Here is a 17,405-nt window from a genome sequence, read left to right on the forward strand (position 1 = left end):
AATCATCAGAATTTACACATTAATGGGACTGTGTAAAACAAAGTATCTATAAATTATAACATTCTTTACAAAGGAAGCTATTGTTATTATTTAGAAATTGCTTTTATATCTATTACCCCCTTTGACACATCAATTATGTGAATTTATATGGAAGTTACTTTTATCCTCAACTTTAATGTTTAAAAAAATTAAAGCCAATAAAACTTTTTTCTTCCCTCAAGTTCACAAATTTATCATTGTAAATCTAGCACCAGAATTGTAGTTTTCCATGACCTGATGTAAAGCAGTATTTATATTGTTAGGCTATTAACATTTTGATAGAAGGAATCAAAACTTACTCATCTTTTTACCTCAAGAGCATAGTATTGTGCCTGGAATTGTTAGTGCAATTAATGTTGCTAAGATAATAAATACAGAATAAAGTGATAATGAGTTTTAACCTCTAAAATAATTTATTTTTTGTAAAAAAAAGAAGGGGAGTTTAACTACATAAAGACTGAATTTTGCTATAGTTTTTCATCTATAATAGTTCCCTCCTGAACATACAAATTGTTGTATTTGGTTTACAACAACTGACTTTCATTTCCTCATGATGCAATTCATTAGAAGGCACAGGGGTGAATGACAGAATTTCCATTTTATTATCACAGTAAAAACTTCCGACTCTGATTGTAAGGTCTTCAGAAAAAAGGGCTAAAGTCTGCCCACTGAATCCTTGTTGCCTGTCTTCTCTCCATCAGTACTGATCACTGCCCCCCAAAATGTTACATGAATCAAAAATAATGAATGGATAAGCTTTATGCAAGTACACATTGTATGCATATAGATAGGTCTTGCTTTTAGAAAACTAACCTGCTCTACACATCCATGCGTTATGATGTGACTGCCAAAATATCTGTGATGAATTTTTACAACAAGAATTTTTAAATTAAACTTCTAATGGAAGTTTTAAAACATTCAATTAATAAAAGTTGAGTTCTGAATGAGTTTAGTAACATACATGTAGCATATGCAATACAGTACATGTATTTTTTTTTATCCTGCCACAAATAATTATTGAATGTTTCCTAAATGGCAGCACTCTCATAAACCCTAATGACGTAACAGTGAGCAAGATAAACAAAATTTCTCCTCTCTTAGAGTTCATATTCTTCTAGAAGAAGGCAATTTCCAAGAAAGACAGGTAACTTCAGTGAGTGCGACTTGGAACACCTGGATCTACTCTTCCTTTTAACATTTTACAATCTCAGTTTCCTCATCAGGAAAGTAAGATTGGACCAAATGATCTATTAGACTCCATCTAGATTCATTGTTTAATAATTCTAACTACACAATAAAGTAGGATTTTAAAAAATAGTACAATGTACTGTTGATGTTTAGACCAAAAAAAAAAAAAAAAAAAAAAGTGAGCAGAAGATGTGCCTGGATTCCTCCTTCTGATGTTTGATTTTAGTTTTTTGTGTATCCCTAAAATAGGATCTAGGGCTCTCTATCAATTTACTTGAAAAAATATACACAAAATATAATCATATTATTCATTTAAATCCTCTTCATTTGTATCTCTTGTTACTTAAGTAATTTAGGTTGTAAATTCAAATTTATTGATTTCCTTTTTTTCCCCCTTTAACAGAGCTCTTACAAACCAAAAATGATTTATCTCCTCACAGCGTAAATATTTCCATATTCAAGATGTATTGACAAAGAAGGGTAAAAAAGAAAAATCAATAGAGCAATTCCTGTTTAGTGAAATTTCTTAATAAGAAACATTACCCGTTTTTAAATGTATGATATTGACAGTCATTAACAAAAGCTTTACTACAGAAGTGTTATCATTCTCTTTGAGGACTAACACATTCTTATTTAAGGAGAGCATTTTAGGACTTAATTGTATCTAATTTTATCATAAGCACATCATGTTATCTTTCTGAATATGCTGGTTGCCTATGGAGGAAAGGATAAGAGAAAAAAAATCAGTAAGATTGAATATTCTAGAAATCATCTGCACTTTTTAGCAGATATTCATAATGAGGAAAAAGTACTATGAGTAAGAAGCCAAATAGTATTAGATAAAAGTGGGATTAACAGAAGAAATTATAAGACACTAAATCCAAGGAATCATTGTTTCTGGAATATGATAATGAACATATCAGAGAGATACAGTTGCCAAAGAGAACAGTCAGGTTTACTGCCTTCACTTTTTTTTCTACCCAGAACCAGGGAGCTATATCAAGTTCTCCCTGTAGAAGCTATGGGATGTCACAGTTAGAGCAGAGCAGCAATTACATCAAACCTGGGCTGGTTATGGAACGGCCTTGAGCCCTTGTAACAGATTTCTGTACCCTATTGTCTTGCAGTTACGATTTTACATGCCATGTATGGAATTCAAAGATCTAAAATAGACTGAAGAATTTCCCTGGATGACGCAAACACACCCATGGTATAGACCATGGGTACCTTTGAAATCCTGAGGTGAAATGGAAATAAACTCCAATGCCTCTTGGAATTAAATTAGCCTATAATTTTCTAGAAACAGTGTTTCTTATCCTTTTTGTCCATTATCACTCCCTTAAGGAGACTTTTAAACATTGTTTTTCCTAATTGCCCCATCTCCATGAGACTTAATACCAAAAACTATAAATCTACTTATGACCACTAATGTATATCTATGTTTTCTACATTAAAATGGGGGAGGGTTCCTGCTTAAGAACTAATTTTTGCCTTTTTGAGGGGCACTGTTGTCCAGTTGATAACACATATCCCAAATCATTTCAGACTCAGGCTGTGAACCAGACTCCACTTCAGTAGCTTTATGAACATAGATATTACTTGCACGTAGGTCTCTTACAGAATTCTGGAGGCCATGAGGGATGGTGATATTCTCTAAACATTCACACCAAAGTAAACAGCACTTTAATAAAATGCCTTTTAGAAGAGTCCTTTAAAAGGATCGGAAACAAAGATCAGAAATAACTACGTCAGTCATTTCCATTCAAAAGTCGGAAACCAGTTTAAGTATATAAAGCAGGAAGACATTTAATGTTAGAATTTAAGTGTTTATAAAACTTCTGAAATGACTTTAAGGGTGAAAGTTAAGGGAGGCCACCTGTGACTTTTAGAATCTCCAAATTAGGTGCTACCTAGAAAACCCAGAAGTTGCTATTGCTGTTGAGAAGTCAGGAAGCAAAATCACTGCAGCAACAAGGCAAGAGACTGGAAGGAGAAAAACTCGTATTTATTGAAGTCCACATATCCAATGCCACTGACAAAGGAACAACATACCTCCTGCTTCCTTTCTGTCTTCCAATTTGAGAGGGCAGTTGCATCACCTGACGCAAGGATTACCCTTATTTCATGTTTCTGCATCCTCAAAACAGCCCTGTAAAGTAGATTTGAAATTGAGTCTTATCTCTATTTATGAGAAGAGGGAAAAGTTCAAAGCAAACTGGAGTTCATTTTCCTATGGGAGCACGGTACATGTGCCAGATCTTGGTTCCTGATTCTGTCTTGCTTTGTTTCAAACTTAGTTCTTTTTTCTTCTTTCTTTTTCTCATCTTTTCCATCCTCTCTTCTTCCTTTTCCTTTTCTTCCTCCACCTTATTAGTGTTTTGGCATTCTCAACATCCCCTGATCATGGTTTTGCACCTTTGGAAGACAGTTAAATCATCTTGTTCTGGCACTTTCCTTGGATGTAGTACTTTGAGAACTTTTAAAGATGTATCTCATGTTATTGGCTTTTTCAAAATTATTCTATCATCTCACTTTTCTGAAATGATATATTATTTTAAAACGTCCATTGTCTCAATTTCTTAAATGAGGAAGCAGTTTAAAAAAAATTAGGCTTCATGTCTCCAAACTAAAGTTTAATCTACAGAAGTCGTCACTTAATTATCCCAAAAATGACTAGGAAATACCAGGAGATGAAGTTGTGAGTTGGGGGTGCCTTTTCCAACCCGTTTTCCTCTGCCTCAAATCTAAGAGCCATCCCTCAAAGTTTCTCTGAGGCAGGTGGTATATGCTTTCTTTGTTCCTGGCATCCTTACGTGTTTCTCTTCTACACTGTTGTCACTTGGTCATTGCAGTGGGGGTTTGGTAGGGTAGAACACAGATCCCTAAACTGCTAACTTAACTAGCTTACCTGGGAATGTTCTTGGAACATTTTCAAGACTACAGAACTTGGTTGCAAATAATTATCTGTTAAAATGCAATGAACACAGAAAGATGTTCAGTTGAACTAAATGAGTTCTAAATTGGTAAAAATACATAACTCTTCTTGACAAGAGTTAAGAGTAAGCCCTCTCCAAAGCTGCCATTATGAATATCAATAGAAAAGAAATCACTGGGAGGGGAGGCAGTGAGTGGCCTCTCTTGCCCTTTTCTGGTCCTCCCCGTGAGCAAGATTTCTGTTCAGGCAACTGTTGGTTGCTACAGAGTATCTTTAGAACCACCGTTCGCAAAGACTCTTCTGTTCAGTGTTTCCAGGCTGCAAGGAAATAGGAACTCCCCAGTGAAATTTCTCTGGTACTAGCCATTTTCTTTTAACCACTTTATAAAATGGCTGGAACTTTCAGTTAGATTTTGAATTGCTTTAATTTGTGCCAAATCTGGTACACTACTTCTGATAATAAATCTACTCATGCATTTTGTGGTGCCTATCAACCTTAGTGTCTAGGTGATCAGCCAGAAATATTGAAATAGAAAGCAAGTTTGGAAGTGGGAATCACTCTACTGGAGCCTTGCTTACATAGCTCTATGTAGTTATACCCAGTTTTTGGACCCTTAGTTCACTTCATTTGAATGCATATTTTTTCCTAAAATTTATTTAATAAAATGTTATAAATTTAGACTACTACAATTATCCTTGTAAAGGACAATTTATCTTCCCTAAAGATACCCCGGGTATTACAGAAACAAAATAGTAACAGTTTATCTACTTAGAGTGCTAAATTTGGTAATAAAAATAGCAACTTTGTTTAAGCTAGTCCATCGGGTTGTTGTATTTGGGAGGGCTAATGGGACAGGAAAACAAAGTTGAGTTAATATCTGCTAAATAATGATGGCTCACATCTCCAAAATATGTAGAAAATACGTAGTAAGATGTATTTCAAAACTAAAGTTAATTTTCCTATGGGAAGTTGAATATTCTCTTTTAACTTGTTTCTCTATCTTCAAGCCCTCGGATATTGCACTACAAATTCCTCCAGAGCTTATATGAGAGCTATTTCATGTAGTAATTTTTTTTTCTAATTTCTACTCTGGACAAAAATGAGATCAATAATTAAAGACACATGTCTGCATCTATCATTTACGAGTTGCTTTCCTCATTCTATTTATTCATACAATTGAAACCTGAGACATTTAGAAGAGATGAATACACATATACACAGTTTAAATTCTTTTCAGTTAAGCCTAAATATTTAACTGTTCTTTAAAAAAATTTCCTTCCACTTTTATTGGGATATAATTGACATAGAACACTGTATTAGCTCAGGTGTACAGTAAATGATTTGACTAACATAAATCATGAAATGATTATCACAATAAATTTAGTTAATATCCACCATCTTTTATAGCTTAAAAATTAAAGAAATAGAAAAAATTTTTTCTTTATGATGAAACTCTTTAGGTTTACTCTTTAGCAACTTTTATATATAACACACAGCAGTGTTATTTATATTTATCATGTAATACATTACATCCCTAGTACTTATTTATCTCATAACTGGAGGTTTGCACCTTTTGACTACCTTTATCCAATTCCACTCCCCCACCCCTTGCCTTGGTAACTACAAATCTGATCTCTTTTCCTATGAGTTTGTTTGTTTTTCTACTTCTTTTTGAAGTATAATTGACCTACAAAACTATGTTAGTTCTTGGTACACAGGATAGTGATATTTCTATATATTTAAAAATGGAAGCTCTAATTTGAAAAGATAATGTACACCCTAATGTTCATAGCAGCACTATTTACAATAGCCAAGACATGAAAACAACCTAAATATCCATCAACAGATGACTGGATAAAGAAGATGTGAGATATATATAAAAAATACTCATCCATATTAAAGAATAAAATAATGCCATTTGCAGCAACATGAATGGACCTGGAGATAGTCATACTAAGCCAAAAAGAGAAAGATAATACCATATTTTATAACTTTATATGTAGAATCTAAAAAAAAATGCAAGTGAAATTATTTCCCCCCCCAAAAAAAAATCAGACTCACAGATGTAGAAAACAGACATGGTTATCAGTGTGAGAAGGGGGTGGAAGGGATAAACTGTGAATTCGAGATTTGCAGATACTAACTACTATACATTAAATAGATAAACAACAAGTTGAGCACAAGGAGTTGTATTCACTATCTTGTAGTAGCCTACAGTGAAAAAGTATATGAAAAGGAATATATGTATGTACATGTACAATGAAACATTACACTACACACCAGAAATTGACACAACATTGTAAACTAACTATATTTCAGTTACAAAATGATCACCATGATAAGTGATAAAAATCTCAATTTTTGGATGTTGAGTTTTGTGAAAAGTTTTTTCTGCATCTATTAAGATGGTCATCTGACTTTTATTCTTTAATGTGTTAATGTGGTGTATCCCATTGATTTGAGGATACTGAAACATTTCTTTCTGGGATAAATCCCACTTGATCATGGTGCATAATCCATTTACTATGTTGTTGAATTAGGTTTACTAGTATTTTGTTGAGAATATTTGCATCTATGTTCATCAGTGATACCTGCCTTTAATTCTATTTTCTGTGTGGTATCTTCTTCTGGTTTTGGTATTAGGGTGATGCTGGCCTCACAGAATGAGTTTAGAGACATTCCTGTCTCTGTAACTTTAAGGAGTAGTTTGAGAAAGATAAATGTTAACTCTTCTTTAAATGTTTGGTAGAATTCACCTGTGAAAGCACTTTTAATTTTTAATAGAATAAGTGTACATGTTAATGGCCATGAAGTGTCACTAACATTTACACAATTTATATTATATCCCTAAAACACAGTTCTATAATTAAAATGTCACTAAGGCCAATATAATTACAACATTCAAGTATATAATCAATCAAATATATTTTAAAGGAATATTATTTAATCATAGATTAAAAAATTAATATTTTGAATTAAGATATTAACACTTGAAAATATGCCAAGAAATAATCCTACATACTTCTTTTTTGATGTTACATTGAATTAAATGACAAGGAAATTATGGCATGAGTAGGATCCAGGCACTTAGGTTTTATAATAATGAATGTGGAATGATTTTGTAACAGATTTATATCAGCTGCATTTTACTGCAGCAATTTTGTCTTTAGTTTCTCCAAGGGTAACTTGTATTATTTATGATTTGGCTGAAGATGAAATGGCTCCAGGGTTTAGCAGTGAGATACAGAAACTTCCATCTCAAAAATTTTAGTTCTAGCATATTATGCTTATGCCTAAGAGTCTGTATCACCTGTTGCTTATGGCATGTGCTAACATGAATTTAGAGAGTTGTTACCTACAATCAAATTTCATCTGTTGCCAGCTACATATTCATAAGTAATCAGTGACCTTTCTGGTAAACTGTGCAAGGACATCATAATCAATTTATTCTATAGATGCTCTAGCCTGTTTATGGCCTAAAAGCCAAACAGAGTTAATTAATCTGTCAGCCACTGCTGGTCCATTAGTCACTGTTGCCTATTCACTGTTGGTCATTTGGTCCCTGGCTTAACCATTAGTCTATTGCTATTATTATATTAATATATATTAGGTAATATTTATTAAGTATCTCTATCAGTTGGTTTACTTTATATGCATAAGATGATTTAATTATATCAAAAACCTTTGAAGTAGGGATTATAAGTTCCATTTTATGCATTGAGTAAATTGAAAGTGGGAGTTCATGCAGTTTTCCCAGAGCCAAAGAGCTATGAGATGGTAGGCTTTGACAAGAGTGGTTTAACTCACTCCCTTTGAATATTTCTTTGAATATTAATAAATTTGGAAAATGTCCAGAATTCAAGGTTATGATGTGCATACATTAGATTTACTTTCCTCCTCTCTACTCTCCACAAAAGAAATAAAAAAGAAAAAAAAAATTAGTAGCACTTTCTTTTATCAAACATTTAAATAAAGCATATCCAAGTCACTTTTTTGCACATTATCCCTAGGTTACAGATGGTAGATGAGCACTATTAGGACAGTTATTAGCAGTTTTAAAATTTTTATTTTAATTATATATATATATATATATATATATATATATACACACACACACACATATATCTGTGTATATATATTTTTTCAAATACACTATTTTAAAATTTAAATATATGTTAAACACAAAGCACACAGGCAACACACACATACATATTTATAATGTTAATCCTATGGCAATTTTCACTTTAAGAAGCTATAATAACATTTAATGTGATAAACACACTGTAATAGCAATTTACTAAATGGTGTCTTAGTGACATGGATTAATATATGCTTAGAAAAGACATAGGCAGTAAACTCAGTGAGCAACACACACAGTAAGAATAAGCACTGAGTTCATAAGAAAAGTAATTCAAGTTTTGCTTTCTGCAGAAGATGTTGTTTGCTATGTTACTTTCCATATTTCTCCCTGTGTCCCTCTCACAGCCGTTACCAAACAGGAAATCCTGTGTGCTCAGTATGCGCAGAGAATATTATCTTAGAAACTAATTATAGTACTCTAACTGACTTAATGAATTTTTTTGGAGGAACAAATACTCCATGAGTAATATCCTAATGAAGATTTAGACAGTTACTCCCTTTTAAAAAGAAATCAATTTGTGCCAGTTATTTTGTTCATTCATTTAACGTATAATTGTAAAGTCCTGTTTTTTGCAAATGCTACTGTAAGAGAATGTACTAATAAGCAAATAGTAAAATGTATTTGCATCTTTGTGTTTAAATTCTAATTGTCGGTAACAAGATGAATAAAATAAGTAAATAAGGAAGATAATTGGAAAGGAATAATTACTATAAAGGAAACAGACCTGCAATTTTTAGTATTTCTCATACAGATTCCTCTTGTACTAATATGGTAAATCAAAATAAAAATTATGTGAGTGCAGAGAATCTCAAAATGCCTGGTAAAATAATTCTCTATTTATCATAAGTAGCTGAGTACCTCTTTCCTGCAGCAGAGATAAAAAGAAGCTTCCTTGGAGAATTTATGGTAGTTTTTACACATTAAACAAAATATATACCCAAGCACTTCTCTGTTCCCATTCTCAACCAATTTATAAATTTAGCTTTCATTTTCCTATTATGTTCTCAAACATGTCAGATGAGCATACTATATTGCATCAAAATTTATTATTCATGATTCCTGTAAAGAGGTACAATTTGTGGGAAAAAGAATCCTCAATATGTGTAAGATTTGAATCTGATGCTGTAATTTACAGAATAAATGTAAGCTAATGCCATAGATGTTGAAGTTGTTGAATTGTTCATAAATGCACAAAAATAACTTAGGCCTGGTGTTAAGATGCATTATTTTTTTGTATTGCATGTAATAAATTCTTTGTTGAAGAAAATATGCTGGAATCACCAAGAAAATTCAAGAATCAAAAACAGGAAATAAGAAAGCAGTATTTTTCAGGTTGATTCCATACCAATAAATCACTGTTGTTATCTTTACACACTAATAGTACACTTACTCAAAGTGGCAAACCTCTGACAGTCACTTTAATACATCTTGAGGTTAGTGTCAAGTTGTGTAACTTAGAACAAATTCCAGGTGGTGAATTCTGAGTCTCATGACTGGTGGGAAATGAATGACTGTATTTTTAGTAAACCTTTCAATCCTACGGAGAGTCTATCTGACATGAGAGGGTAAACCATAGATCACTGTGGCAAATGTGATTTGTTTGGGGAAAAAAAAAAAACATTATTTACAATATCCTTTGAGGAGAAAATTTTTCCCTGAGTCTCTATTATATATGGTTTAAAAAATAATGTTAATGATTGTCATTTTAATTTATGTATAACCTCAGAAGGAAATGATTTTCACATGTGTTTTCTAGATTTATTATGCAATAAGATTTTCAATTGTTTTTAGCTGCTGCATTTTATTCTAAACAGAGAACTTTCTATCAGAATTTTTGCAGCTTTTAATCCCAAAACCCATCTGATATTCTTTCAAGTTTTTACAGAGTACTAACAGTTTAAAAATAACTTTAATTAAAAGAAAGAAGATGCAATCCTGTACCTTCAATAAGCTTACAGACTAATAGAAAAATATTTACGATTATGTAATAACTGTATTACAAGATACAATGTATTTGGCACAAAAAGTATGGATACTAGTTAGGAGTAAGAGTGCTGAGATCAGAGTGCCTGAAAGCAGACCACCATGGTTCATGAGATAATGTGAAGGTGTCTAGCTATACCAGTTGCTTCAATGGTGCAGGAAAAAAAAAAAGAAAAAATATATATTTGAACAAATAATGGACAGATGCTTCAAATTTAATCAAAAGCAGTAAGTATAGATTGAAGAAGCTCAATGAAGCTCAAGTATGATTGATCAAAAGAAAACCACAATTAGGCACATCACAATCAAACTCCTGAAAACCAAAGAGAAAAGTTTAAGAGAAGCTAAAGTAAAAAGATATTACAATAAGATGAACAATGATGAAAATGAGTGTTGACTTCTCATTAAAGGCAATGCTAAAAAGACAGTGGAACTACATATCTAAAATTTTTTTTAAAGAAGACTAAAAACTAGAATTTTATATTCATTAAAACCATCCTTCAAAATAAGTGCAACACACACACAAAAAAAGTTGTAGACAAGTGAAAGCTGAGAGACTTTATCATTAGCAGACCTGCTCTCAGAAAGTAGCAGAGGAGTTTTTCAAGCTGAAGGAAATGACACCAGATGGAAGTTTCAGTCTACAGGAAGTAAGGAAAACCACCAGAAATATGATATGGGTAAATACAAAAAACTAAATTTTTTCTCTGATCTTAACATCTTTAAAAGACAACTAATGGTGAATCTCAATATATGTAAATTATACCTCAATAAACTTGACTTTTTAAAAAGAATACTTGAAGCTACAATAATAAAAATGTATTATGGTGTTCATGAAATAGATGTAAAATATTTAGCACACTAGCACAAAGATTGGGAGGGAAATAAATGGAAGTGCTTTACATTATATTTGAAGTGGTAAAATCTTAATTCTAAGATAAGTGCAATGGGTTATGGATGCATATTGTAATCATGAGAGCAACTATTAATAATTTTTAAGTAGATGTATAAATGAGGTCATTTTATTCTGAGTAAAAGCACTTGAAGATCAAATTTGAACTTTGGTTTTAATGTGTCCCTGAGAAAGCTGTATTGAGAAAAAATTGCACTGAACACACTAACCCTTAGCTTAAATAAATTCTTCAATAAGCTGTATGTCAACTGCAAGCCAGTAAAGTGAAGGGCAAGAATGCATATGGTGCCTTTCCTGCAAATCTCTCTCACTCTTTGTCGTCTCTTGATCATTTCTGGTGTGTCTGGAGACCTCTGCTTGCAGGTGGGTCACCTAGAGCTGCATGAGCAGTTGCAGTCACCTTTTGATTGTTTTCTGGCCCATCAGTCAGCTCAGTGCACCTGAAAGATCCTCAGGGAGTCTGTGCTGTCAATGCTCAGTATGATCTGGTCCTGGGTTTACATGCTGACTGAAATGCTTGGGCAGTAATGAACCCTCCTATTCTGTTAGCTTACAATCGTATCATCCAGTTCTGATTGGTTGTACTCAAAGTCACTTCATACATTACATGTATGTAAATTGTGTATCAGGTTTTGTAAATTGTGTATAACCTTGGGGTTACAGTGGACACATTTTGGACAAGGTAGCCACTTGTTTATCTCAGCACCAGCATAAAGGCTCTTACAAACAACTTAATGCTTAGCAGTACATGGACTTACATGTTTACAACTTTAAGGCTTTTAGGGCAAAAAGTGCTTTTCACCTCTTTGGAGACATGTTTATGAGTGATTTTGGGAGAAGCATGTTCATAATCAAAAGAATATTTGTGTCAGGAAATTGTCTACAGTTTCAAGCACAATAAGGATATTTATCTTCACTCATAAGGAAGGATGAGGCTTTTTTTACATGAATTTATTTCACACATCACAGAGATATAGCTAAAAGCTAATAGATAAAAATAATATAAGGGCAATAGAAAATAGAAGAAAATAAACAGAAGTAAACAAAACCAACAATATCACTAGTTATATTAAACATAAAAATAATAGACATTTGAATTAACAGGCAGAAAGTGTCAGACTGTGTTAAAAAATGTAAGTTCTAACTCTAAAGTTTATAAGAAAAGTACCTTTAAATATTAAGTAAGTGTATGGGGAATTATATGGAAAGTAAATACATGGGAAAATACGTTATGCAAACTCAGATCATAAGAAAGTTGGTATTCCTATCAGAAAAAAGTATACTTTAAGGCAGGAAGACATATTTCAAAGCTACGAAATGGCCAAGGCCAATTACTCTAGAAGACACAGTTATTCAAAATACAAAATACAAAGAACTTAAAACCAGAGTGCCTAAGTGAAGTAAGCCAGAAAGAGAAAGAAAAATACCATATGAGCTCGCTCATATGTGGAATCTAAAAAACAAAAACAAAAACAAACAAACAAAATAAAGCATAAATACAGGACAGAAATAGACTCACAGACAGAGAATACAGACTTGTGGTTGCCAGGGGGGTGGAGGGTGGGAAGGGATAGACTGGGATTTCAAAATTGTAGAATAGATAAACAAGATTACACTGTATAGCACAGGGAAATATACACAAAATGTTATGATAACTCAGAGAGAAAAAAATGTGACAATGAATGTGTATATGTCCATGAATGACTGAAAAATGGTGCTGAACACTGGAATTTGACACAACATTGTAAAATGATTATAAATCAATAAAAAATGTTAAAAAAAAAAAAACCAGAGTGCCAAAATGCAAAAATTGACAGAACTAAAAAGAAAAAGAATGCATCAATGACTACCTTTTTGGGACTTTTAACATTTCTCACTAATTCATAGATATTGTAACCAAATGTATCAGGAATTATGTAGAAAACTGCAACAACACTGTGAATTACTATTTTATTTCTTCCACTCAATTTACTGAGTGTATATTGAACCTGATAAATGTGTTATGTTCTGAATTGCAATGACTGATGATTCAGATTCTTTTTGAGAGGCTCAAATTTTCAATCAGAAGGCACAGGTGGAAACAGATAAATTGTAATTTAATTTGTTGTTGCATATTTCAATAATTTAAGCACATTTTAATGTAAGCTGGTGCATAAGTGTGAACAGTTAATTGTACAGCAGTTCATTCTCATTAAGGAAATTAGAGATTTTATTGGGGAGATGATATTTGAGTGGAGTTGAGTAGCTATTTTTAAGGACAAGAGCAGTTAAAGGAGTAGGATGGGTTATTCCAGTCAAAAGTAAGAGCATTTACAAACAAATTGAGTAGCAATGGGATTTGTAATGTCATGAAAATGCTGCACAAGAAGAGGAAGATGTTCCCAAATGAGGCTGTAATTTTAGACTGAGAATATTTTGCAGGTGCACGTATACCTAGATAAGTTATTATTTTAGCTTATTGGCCTAAAAGTGCAACAGAAAATTACAATGTCATCAGCATTTTTAGGATGACAAGCCTGGCCACAATAGAGGTCAGTCCTGAATCAAATTAGGCTGGATGTAAAGAGACAATTAGGAGACATCACTTCTAATTTGGTGGTGAAATAACATGCTGGTTTGCTTCCATAAGCTAAAAGAAATGTCATTTGTTAACAATAAAGTACTGAAATTTATAAACTGTTTAGAAGAGATTCAAGGAAATCCTTATAATAAAAATCATCTTATTCTCTTACATTATAAAATATTTTTTCTTGAGTGGGAGCAAATGGATACTATTACAGTTAATAAAACAAACTTGTACATGAACTTTTGTACACCCGTATGACTCTGGAACACACACTAATGTTGCCTAATATTTGTGTACCAGCTCTGACCACCGGTGCTATCAACATACCCCCAGATGTCCAAGTCAGTAAGCTGAGCATTATTCTAGACTCCTTTTCTCTCATACTATCCACACGTCAAAATGACAAATGCTACTTCATTAATATCTCTTACATTCTCATATAGTGCCTCTTTTTTTTAATTTTCACTGCTTCTGCTTTTATTATTTTCTTTATTATTTCTCATCTGAAATACTGCTGCTATCTCCTGTTGAATTTAGATTCAATTATCAGCAAACCTAAATTAAAAGTAGCCACAATCTTTAAAATGATTGTATAAAAAAAGAGAAGTAGTTAAAGTTCTCAGAAACATACGTTACAATTACAGATATTATGTCTAATCAGGCTATAGGAAATTGAATACCATTGTAAACATTACATTTAAACTAATTAGCAGTTTTGTTTTGCCATTAAAATTAATAATGGTGCTTCACATCCAAAATAGGTGTGGGGGGTTGATTGTTTCCCATTTGAGAACATTAAGTGACTTCTTGCCTCTACTTTTCCATCTTGTGGATTTTCAGGGGTTCACAGAGCAGGTGGGAGCCCTCTTCTCACTTATAGAATTAACTCTGAAGCAGCTCCAAATTAAATATAATCCTTGGCAGCTTTTTAGCAGTCACAGTACAGAAGTATCAGGTTAACTCACTGAATTTGTCAGTCCTCTAATCTAGTCTGCATATGGTTCTTAACCTACCTCTTTGCTAGGAAAGATGAGAGGGGAGAACTCGCACCCACTACAACCAGAGGTCACAGAGAGCTGTGGGAAACAATGAAGTACAGAAGCCACGTTTCATCATCTGGTCTCACTGCCGATGTTTAAGTGATGACAGTGAGCTTTCACACAAGTAAACTGTAATTGAAATTTTTTTCAAAAGATTGAAGATAGGCTTAATTCTCCCAGGCACAGATAGAATGGGTTCTCCTTACACCCTCTCCTGCAAACTCAGGGAGAAGAGATAGTTTCTTATCCTCTTAACAAGCCATACTTGATTCCCTGCATTCCCTGGCCTAGGATCCATGCAGCGGGGGGCACAGTCAGCTCTGCGAAGTTCTAAACAGAGTGGGTAAATCAATGAAGGTATTATATAGTAGTGATCTTCTTAATCTGGTTATCAATACAACTTCATTACAAAGACATTTCAAAATACTTATGCAGCAAGAGGACAAGAGACTTTTCAACTAAGTACCAGTTAAAAATCAGAGATCTGAATGCACTGACTAAATTATTGCCTAGTGTTCCAGAAAGGTGCCGCACCAACGTGCTGGAAGGCACCAAAATTTAGTGTGAATGTAAAGAAAGGAGCTCAACATATGGGATGGGGCAAGCAATACTGAAACACAATTTGCCAGTCTCTCCTCCTTTATGGCTAAATATTAATTGAGCAAAGAATTAAGACCAGAAAAGAAGGGAATCTCAAATACTGCTCTTTTTGTTTCCATTTTAAAAAGCTCAAGTTTTATAACTGTTATGGGTGATTCCTGGAAACTGTATTCTATTTTGTAAGAATTCTGTATTCACAAGGTGCTTGGTGCTGTTCTTCATGGATGCGATGTTCTATTCACAGTCCGAATCATTTAAATCTAGCCATTACATAGTTGTTGGGTATTTTAAAATAAATGGTTATCTATTTCTTAATTGCCTCTCGAATTAGAAATTGTAATTACATGAGTCTCAAAGGTTGGCTCTTTGTGTTTTATTAATTATTTTTGTTGGTCTCCATCACAGATGGAAATTTTCACTGGTAATTCCTCAGAACTAAATTCAATCATACGGAATTCAGTGCAGGGAAAATAAATTTCATGCTGTAGAGTAGGAAACGCTAACAACAACGAAAAGGAGCAGGAGGGACCTGGGGGCAGCCAACAGGCCAGCTCACTTCTCCACTGGCATCGGGTTTTGCAAAGGCTGGCTCATTATAACCTGTACAACGTAGTCCTCTGGGATCTTCAGCTCTTCCAACTTCATTTTGTCGGTGAGCGGTCGACCAGAGAAGAACCACCGCTGACCACTCGGTTCCACTCCTTCTGCTGCATGTAGCAGCTTCTTCATGTGGTTCACTGTGTCTGTGCTGCGGGCCACGAGTTTGAGGTCTTTGCCAGCGGAAAGGCACAAGCGGAGCTGAGATTCACATCCAGAACTGGGCGGCGGCTCAGGAGTATCCAGTCTCTATGTCGCTCTTTTCCTCTATCATGTTGATTGGTGGCGCCAAGCAGCAGGCTGGAAGCTAGTATCTATTCCCCAGTTCATCATGGCACTCTGTAAGTGCACCATGTGGTAACGTTATATTTGCACCATAAATGATTGCTTGTGCCAGTTCATGATCGTTGCTCTCAAAAGCATGTGCTGCAGCCTTCAAGGTGTCCCAAATCTCTTTAAGGCCTTCAAAAGCTGGTGCAGTATCCCAAAATTCGTCTCTCTTGCTGCGCAGCTGTCCATCTGCCATGGGATAATCACTTTTCCATTTGGGTTTCTCCTCTTTCAAAGGCTGGTTACGACCTAAAGCAACTCCGGTGCCCTCCGAGTTCTCGCTGAGGCTGCCCGAGGAGTCGAGCTGGGCGCCCACCCGCCCATGGGGACCCCTGGCGCCTCGGCCGCCACCTCCGGGAGCCCCTCCGGGCCCGTCGCAGCCGCTCTGCTCGCCCGCCGCGGCCCGGCCTCCGCACCCCGCCACCACGCCCCGCTCCACCCACCGCCTTGGCTCGGCGCCTGCCGCCGCTCCCGCCTCTACCCTTCAATTTCATTTTAAACAACTCCCCAAATATTCCTTTTCTCAAGCAAAAATGTAAATTTAATTTTTGAAATTTAATATCCTCTTCCGTGCTCTTTTATTTCCTATTTACGCTTTATCCTCTCCTTGGGCTGTTGACTGAATGTCACCAATATTTATCTGGAAAATTCAGAAATTCTCAAATATGACTTACGTCTTACACACAAGGTTATCAATAAAGCTATACACACAAAGAACAATGTGTGGCAGTAACTCCTAAAACAAGAAATACTAGTGAAGCTGAGTTGGATCATTAATTTAAGCTCAACACCCAAGCAGATTGTCTCCTTATCTGAAAGTCCCAGGCTTACCACTAACTGACCACCTATGGATGAGAGCACCAGGTTGCACAAAAGAGGGAGAAAGAAAGAGAAGGAGGGAGGGAGGGAAGAGAGGAAGAATGTTGAGTTCTATGTATTCGCCCTACTCTCCTGAAAAACACAGTCTGAAAAGTGAGTATCCTGGAAGAAATAAACCCACTTAGCATCTCTTTCTTGACGGAAAGTATATGGGGGGTGGAGGGGTAGTTAGGACATTAGTGCGGAAAAAACA

General features: G+C 34.5%; 1 pseudogene; it reads right to left on the minus strand.

The window, feature by feature from the left end:
• Nucleotides 1-15,958: 15,958 nt before the first annotated feature.
• Nucleotides 15,959-16,643, minus strand: LOC105061963 (ubiquitin domain-containing protein 2 pseudogene; annotated as a pseudogene).
• Nucleotides 16,644-17,405: the final 762 nt, after the last annotated feature.

This window comes from Camelus bactrianus, chromosome 29, assembly GCF_048773025.1.
Source record: "Camelus bactrianus isolate YW-2024 breed Bactrian camel chromosome 29, ASM4877302v1, whole genome shotgun sequence".
NCBI classification, from domain to species: domain Eukaryota; kingdom Metazoa; phylum Chordata; class Mammalia; order Artiodactyla; family Camelidae; genus Camelus; species Camelus bactrianus.